The 8258-nt window shown below is 39.8% G+C and overlaps 1 pseudogene; it reads left to right on the top strand.

The window, feature by feature from the left end:
* Positions 1 to 2087: 2087 nt before the first annotated feature.
* On the top strand, positions 2088 to 2503 carry LOC116083538 (annotated as a pseudogene).
* The last annotated feature ends 5755 nt before the right edge of the window (positions 2504 to 8258 follow it).

Below are 8258 nucleotides of genomic sequence, written 5' to 3'. Positions count from 1 at the left end.
TTTGGCCCTGGTTTGGGCCTTAAGGACAAACCTGAGCCTGGCTTGAGTTTTGTAAACTGTCTCAGTCACTTCCGTACTGGAGTGAGTCAGCATGACCTGCTTAAGCCTGCCTTTGCCTAGCTATTGCTGACATAGAGTAACTGTTGGCTCCATCAGTCACCCCATACCCTTCGTCAACTTTCCCCTCCCCCTATGTCATCTCACCTCAGCAGAAAACTCCACCTCCTCTCTCAGCCCTTTATAAAGAAAAGATTGATACAATAAAACGAGTTCCTGCTTTGACCAACTCCCAGCTGGGGCAGGAGATCCAAGCCGGGACACTCACCATCCGGCTCAGCCCAGAGAGGCTGGACTGGGCTCTCGCTCTCCCCTGGTTCTGCTTGCAGAGGGCCCGGCACCCAACAGGATAGGACAAACACTCTGTGTGGGCTCATCCACACAGTACTACCCAGACTTGATGCTTTCCTTCAGGACTGCCTAGCAGAAGCAAAGAAGCCCCCTGCTTCTGTTTCTAGCCATCTAGCACACTAGAAGCTTTGCCATGAGCCTCAGCATCCATACTGCTCTCAGAAGTCCATTCACTGCAGTCATCTATGCAGTCTAATCAGACCTGACTTTTTAACTAATCCTTAATCCCGACAGGAATGAGAAGAGAAAAGGCTTTAAGGGAGAAGGGTTTGTCTACTACAACCTCACATAACAGCTTCTCAGTTTGATCTGTCAGTTTCACATCATTGGAAACACTGATCTGTGCCTGGGGATATGTTCCCACTGATGGAGTGCTAGCTTCTTATGCAGAAGGGCTTGGGTTTAACCCCAGCACCACATAAGCCAGATGTAGTGGGGCACACCTGTAACCTTAGCATTCAGGATGATTAAAATTCAAAGTGATCCAATGGCATAGTGACGTTAAGGCCAGCCTGGAGTATATTAGATCTTGCTAAAAAAGCTTTTGCAGGATAGATCAGAATACAAGTATACACCAAAAATAAAATACCTGGAAAACAAAAATAAATGCAATCTCATTACAATGTCTACAAAAATGATGCTTATTTTCAAAAACTTAAGAGTAAATTTAACCTGGGCAATTTTAAAAAATTATGCTCTGAAAACTTTATATTGTAAAAGTGATATCATGTGTTTATGAATTAGGAAAACTAATGTAAAAATACGTGTACCACTGAAAATGATCTATCTACTCCACATTATCCCTATCAAAATGAAATGAAATTCATTGTAGAAAAAGCTGTGTGTAAACCATAAAGGACCCAGAAGAGTCAAAGTCTTATGAGTAGAAACAGTTAGGCTGATGACTACGCTGATGACATCATCATACTAATGACTACGCTGATGACATCATCGTACTTGACTTAAAATAACCATCCCAGCTAGAGTAAGCAAAATAGCATCATACTGGCATGAGAACAGACATATAGATCAATAGGATAGAATGGAGAAGCCAGAAATAAGTGCAGAAGCCGCCAAGTGACTTTCATCAACAGCAACAAGAACATTCCTTGTAGAAAGAACAATTACTTCAGTAGATAGGGCTGTTGAATTGGGTATCCCTGTAAAGAAGAATGAAATAAGATCTATAGCTCTCAGCATACAGAACTTAAACTTAGCATGATCTTGCTCATTTTCAATTCCTGATCTCAGCAGGGAAAGGCAAGAGGATTGCTGTGAAGTAATCCACTTCTCCACAGCTAATTCCAGGCCAGCTGAGGAGATGCAGGAAAACCTCATCTCAAAACAAAGCAAACAGAACTCAAACTGGATGAAAATTTTAATTGTAAATATTCCCAGAAATAATTTGAGGAGAGCATTAGGTAAGGCATTGATAATGCTATTTGGGCAAAGGCTTTTTAGATTCCAACCAAAATGAAAGGCAAAAAAACAAAAACAAAAACTAACAAGAAACAGCCCAAATGAAATCCCACCAAACTGAAATGCTTCTTCATAACAAAGGAAACAGTCAAAAGATGGGTGGGAGGGCATGAGAAATGTACTCAAGTCACTTACTCAAAAACCAAATAGTACTGAACACATAAGCACACAACACTTTCTGACTCTTGCCGACACTCAAGATGTTGAAGCAAGGACATGGTGGGTTCTCCAGAGTGAAATTCCGGATTTCCCTGGGTCTTCCAGTAGGAGCTGTGATCAACTGTGCTGACAACACAGAAGCCAAAACCTGTATATCATCTCTGTGGAGGGAATCAAGGGATGGCTGAATAGACTTTCTGCTGCGGGTGGCTGACATGGTGATGCCCACAGTTAAGAAAGGAGAGCCAGAACTAAGAGAAAAGGTTCATCTAAGAGTGGTAATTCTCCAACAAGTCATACGGAAGAAAAGATGGGATGTTTCTTCATTTTGAAGATAATTCAGGATTGTAGTAAACAATAAAGGCGAGATGAAAGGTTTTGCTATCCCAGGTCCAGTTGCAAGGAGTATGCAGACTGGTGGCCTAGGACTGCATCCGGTGCAGGCAGCACTGCATGATTCTCCAGTATATTCGTAAAACACATCCTTTAAAAAGTCTTTGCTCTGAAAAAAAAAAAAACACAACAACAAAGAATAATAATTCAACCAAAGTGAACTAATAATCTAAATGATATTTCTCAAAAGGAGATACACAAATGGCCAATAAGTATATTTAAAAAGTAACATGTCACTAATTATCAAGGAAATATAAGTAAAATATAAGTTATAAAAAAATGGCATCCATTTTCATCCCCATGTGAACAGCTAAAAAACACAAATGTTATAATAATGCAGGAAAAGAGGGAACTTTTATGTACTATGGATGGATATATAAATTGGTACATTTTGGAAACCAAGTATGGAGGCTCCATAGTGAACCTAGAAGTCAAAGCTACCGCTTGATCCCAACTCTGCTAAGTATGTATCCAAAGAAAGCAAGTCAATGTCTAGGAGACATTTTTGAAACTCCCAGGTTCATTGATATTGTATTGATAATAGCCAAGCTATAGAATCAGCTTAGATGCCCATTAGTAGATAGATGGGTGGATAAAGAAAGTATGGTATATATATATATATATATATATATATATATATATACACACAAGAAAATATTAGCTATAAAATTGGCAGGCCTGGAGGCACATGCCTTTAATCTCATCATAAGGAGGGCAGGGAGGCAGAGGCAGGCAGATCTCTGTAAGTTCAAGGCCAGCCTGATATACAAAGCAAGTTCCAGACCAGCTAGGCCTACAAAATGTATATAATGAGACCTAGTCCCCCAAAAGAGTAACAACAAAAATAAACAAACAAATAAATAAGTAAATAATAATATGAAGCTGCTAGCAAGGTAATTAGACAAGGGTATTTGCTACCTAGACTAACAACCTAAGTTTGATCCCTGGACCAGAGACCACCAACAGGACACTCTCGGAGCTGAAAAGAAAGTCCTTATTGCTAGCTAGTAGCTGCATAAGAAACTTGCCCTAATCTTTCAGCCCCTTACAGCCTTAAAGCTCTTTGTCTTTAATGCACAAAACTACTTCAGTTAACAAGAAGCAAAACAGCTGGGCAGTGGAGGTGCACGCCTTTAATCTCAGCACTTGGGAGGCAGAGGCAGGTGGATTTCTGAGTTCGAGGCCAACCTGGTCTACAGAGTGAGTTCCAGGACAGCCTGGGCTACACAGAGAAACCCTGTCTTGAAAAACCAAAAAACAAAACAAAACAAAACAAAAAAAGAACAAGAAGCAAAACAACAGCAGCCAAAAAGCATAGTACACAAAATGAGAATGGAAACCAAACCTGTCTTTTTCCTGATGTCTCCTAAAAGGTGGGTGGTACCGAGGTGAGACTGAATATCTCCTTCCTAGCTAATGACTATTAGACACTCATTGACGTGGATGATGAATGCAAGCTTTGCACTTTCTATGAAGAGTACAAGACCGCAAAAGTAGCTGTGGATGCTCTGTGTGAAGAGTGACCATTGTTTGGTCCAAATCCATAGTGGGAATGACAAATGCAGTTGTCTCGTAAAGCAAGGCATCTTTATCTGTAGCAGTATGGACCTGCTATTGAGTAAGAGGCCTTCTTGTTATAGACCAAGGAAAACTGGAGGAGGGAAGGAAAAGTCTGTTCATAGATGCATTATGGATGCCAATCTGAATACTCCCAAGTTGTTTATGGGGTATGGTAGAGGGTAGGGAGTAAGGATACTCCTGAACTGACAGACACTGCTGTCTCTTGGTGGTTGGGACCCAAAAGAGCTAGCAGAATACAAAAACTTTTCAATCTCTCTAACGAAGATGATGTTCTCAGTATGTTGTCAGAAAGTCCTTAAACTGTAAGCCTTAAAAAGAAGGTAAGAAATCCAGGACCAAAGCACCCAAGATTCAGTGGCTTGTTGCTTCATATGTCCTGTGTTGCAAATGTTAACATATTGCTTTGAAGAAAGAACACAATAAGAACGAGAAGGAGAAGTGTTGGAGTAAATATTTAAATCCCATTCCAGGGTTTGTACTCTGCCTTTGGTTATTGAGTTGAAAGGTTGAAAGACAATTCACAGCCTTTATATTTACAAGAAGCCCTAAACATTTCAAGATCTGGGCAGCTACCTACCCTCCATGCTGCTAGAATCTACTTTCTTATCAGTAACACAAGTGGTTTACTATATACTATGTTCCATCTGAGCTGCTCTCAGCTCCAATTAGACAGTCCTCAGGACCATGCTCTCTTGACCCTTAACCCATGACAGCTTCTGCTTCCTCCTCTCCTTCACCTTCTTCTGCCTCGTGGTCCTCCTTTCCTCCCAAGCCTGTGAAACCTAAATCCCAACTATGTCTCTTGTGTCCAACTATTAGCTGTCAACATCTTTATTCACCAATCAATATTAACTTGTGAGCAGGGTCACAGGAGCTAAGTGCAGACTCCAAGTCTTGGGGCCTGCACTTAACATTACAATAGACAACAAAAGACAAGACCTCAACAGAGGAGGCTGTTGAAAATGCTAAAATTTTGGTGAAGAAAAAGAAGAAAGCCAAAGAAAAATGCTAGGAACAGGTTGCATAGAGATGTAGGCCATCTGTGCTGAGAGATTCTACTTCTAAGTCTCAGTCCAGTCAAAAAATAAATCTTTAAGAGTAACAAATGATGGGGCTGGAGAGATGGCTCAGTGATTAAAAGCACTGTCTGCTCTTCCAGAGGTCCTGAGTTCAATTTCCAGAAACCACATGGTGGCTCACAACCATCTGTAATGGGATCTGATGCCCTCTTCTGGTGTGTCTGAAGACAGCTACAGTGTACTCATATACATAAAATAAATATATAAATCTTTTAAAAAAGTAACAAATGATCAGATCATGGGAAAAAAGACAAATGTTTACTGATAATAAACAATAAGATCATATTTTCAAATGACTTTGTGGAATACATATAGTTTGTTAAAAAGGAAAATAAATTTGCACACAGAAGTCATGAATGCATTTGTATATTTTTACATAAATAATTAAATGTTGGCTGGATATTTTGATTTGTAATCATCAGTATAGGGGTTGTTGCTTCACATCAATATGTAGTATAAAGTGGCAAAAATAGGTTTGAGGCCATTTCAAAACATGAAAATTCTATTCCTAAACCAAAAATGTGTTTTGTGATGTGTTGTGTGTTTATGAAACTCCAATCAGCATCTCAGTTTCTAAAAACAAATATTTTAATACAATACAATCCAAAATTATACTAAAATCTACAACCTCCTTATGTTGTGGGTTGCTCTGTGCTGCTTGTATTTTTATGTTAGTTTTGCTCTCCCAGGAGAGGTCGTCTGGAATGAGGAATGAATCCCTTATTCAGGTGGCTTCTTGTGAACCAATCCCCTAATGAATAAAGGAGCCAATCACTGGACAAGTAGGCAGGACTTCCGGGTTGGACCGAGGAAGAGAGGAAGCGGGAGAGAGTTAGGTCTTTTTGGAACGGGGACATCATATGGGTAAGACATAGCTGCTAGAGTTTCCCCTGTATCGTGGCAGATTCACAAGGATTCGCCTCCGGAGGAATCAGGTTTTAATAAGGTTTACGAGATTAGGATTTAGTTGCTGAGATTCATCCAGAGATTGAATTATCATTGTTTCTGAACTAAATATGTTGTGTTTTCCTAAACACAACGGCTGGTCTGGGTTTAAGAGGGAAAGCTAGGGTGGCAAAGCATGGATTTGCCAGATGTGCATCACAAAGGCCATGGAGGATTTGAAGCAGGGGGTTGGCATGGTGACCCACCAGTGGGAACCTAGCAAGCTGGGTGGAGAGATGGTGGAGTTCTGAGTCAAAGTCTCCATGAGATAAAAACAGGTCAGCCATTGTCACCCACTGCATAGCTGGCCAGGCTGCTGAGGCAGAGACACGAGAGCAGGAACAGGAACGTACCAGTTCCTTTTTAATACTTCCTGCAACATTCTTATCTTTCTTAAATGTGTTCTTTCTTCAAAGTCTTATGTGACACATATTCAGCATTTGTATCACAGATCACATAAAGCAACAAGACACTGAATCCTGGGTACTTTGGTCCTGGATTTCTTACTTTCTTGGTTTAAGGGCTTTCTGACAACATTCTGGGAACATCGTCTTCTTTAGAGAGACTGAAAAGGGTTTTGATTTCAGAATTATACATAAATGCTGCAGAATGGTCATAGGAAAATATTAAAAAGTCTTTGTTCTCCATAATTAAAACACCATGTTTTCTCAAGACTAGAACATTTTGCACATTCGGTAAAACATCGCAGTAAACAACGCATAATGGCCAGGATAGGAGCTGAGGTGTTTAGGGCTGTGTTGGTTGGCAGTGCATGAAGTGATGGCATAGGGCAAAGTGAGCGTGCTGTTTGTTCAGAACCAAGGCTGTGGTGAAGTTGCATGACACAACACAGGTGAGCAGTGCCAGAAGCAGCCATCCTTCCTGTGCCGATGATCTGGAGTTACTTTTTTAGTTATTGCATATTTGGTGTGCCAAATTTTTAAGGTACTCACATTCAGTTACCCCACCTATATGGGTGACAACCTGTAGCTTAAGAAGCTGGGCTTTAGGCTTAGAGCCCTTTAGACATGATCTTAACACCATCAAACCTGAAATTTAAAAAAGGTATCTATGGGTAAGTATGCTTTTCCTATGCCCACCCATCGTCTCCCACCTCAGAAACAACTCTGCTCACTAGCTTCTTATATATATATATATTTTTTTTTTAAAAAAATGCACTGTATAGCAAGCAAACAGCTGTATTTATATTTCTTTTTATGTAAATGATAGCATACTTGCAATGTTGTTGTATAGTTTGCTTCATCTATTTCTTTAGTTTGTGTGTGAGTGTGCGTGTGTGTGTGTGTGTGTGTGTGTGTGTGTGTAAGCATACATATCACAGTACACTTGACAACTGAAGACAACTATGAGAAGTCAGTTCTCTCCTTTTGCCTTTACAGAGATTTGAGTTGAAAGTCTGATCATGATGTTTGCACAATAGGCACCTGTACCAGCTGTGCCTGGAGCTGGCCCTTCTCCACTCATATCTTATAGACTACTTCACGGAAGTATAGCATTAGCTGGTCCTATGTTTAAAGGACACATAGTTGCTGGGCAGTGGTAGCATATGCCTTTAGTCCTAACACTCAGGAAGCACAGCTTTGAGTTCAAGGCCAGCCTGGTCTCCAGATCAGCCAGGGGTACATAGAGAAACCCTGCCTCAAAAAATAAGAAAAAGAAGAAGGAGGAGGAGAAGAAAGAAAGTTAAGTTACACAGATGTATCACAACTTTGTAGATGTTTAGATCGTTCCAATATTTTAATGTTATGTACAAATGATCCCTGAACATGTAAAAAAGTATTTTAATAATTTCACTTATCTGTATATGCACATAATTAGTTAATTATGTTAATTCCTAGAACTTTGATATCTGAGTCAAAGAACAAGTAGGTACATTCTACATTTTGATAGTGAAACTACACATTAGAGATTTGATCAATGATAAAGTATATTTTTAAAGTAGGAAAATCTAATAGAAATTCAAAACTTAAATAAACAGTAAGAATAAATAAAAGCCATAGCAAAAACAGTTGTTTCTAAGATCACAGATTTTTATAGAGCTCAACTTATAACCAGTAGTACTCAATTTGGAATGAAAATATAAGCTAGTGCCTATCTTTAATTCCAGCACTCAGAGGCAGATCTCCGAGTTCAAGTCCAGACTAGTCTACAGAGATAGTTCCAGGACAGTTAGGGCTACCTAAAGAAAACCTG

Source organism: Mastomys coucha, unplaced genomic scaffold (genome assembly GCF_008632895.1).
Source record: "Mastomys coucha isolate ucsf_1 unplaced genomic scaffold, UCSF_Mcou_1 pScaffold8, whole genome shotgun sequence".
Classification (NCBI taxonomy): Eukaryota; Metazoa; Chordata; class Mammalia; order Rodentia; family Muridae; genus Mastomys; species Mastomys coucha.
This window is presented reverse-complemented; position numbering and strand designations above follow the sequence as displayed.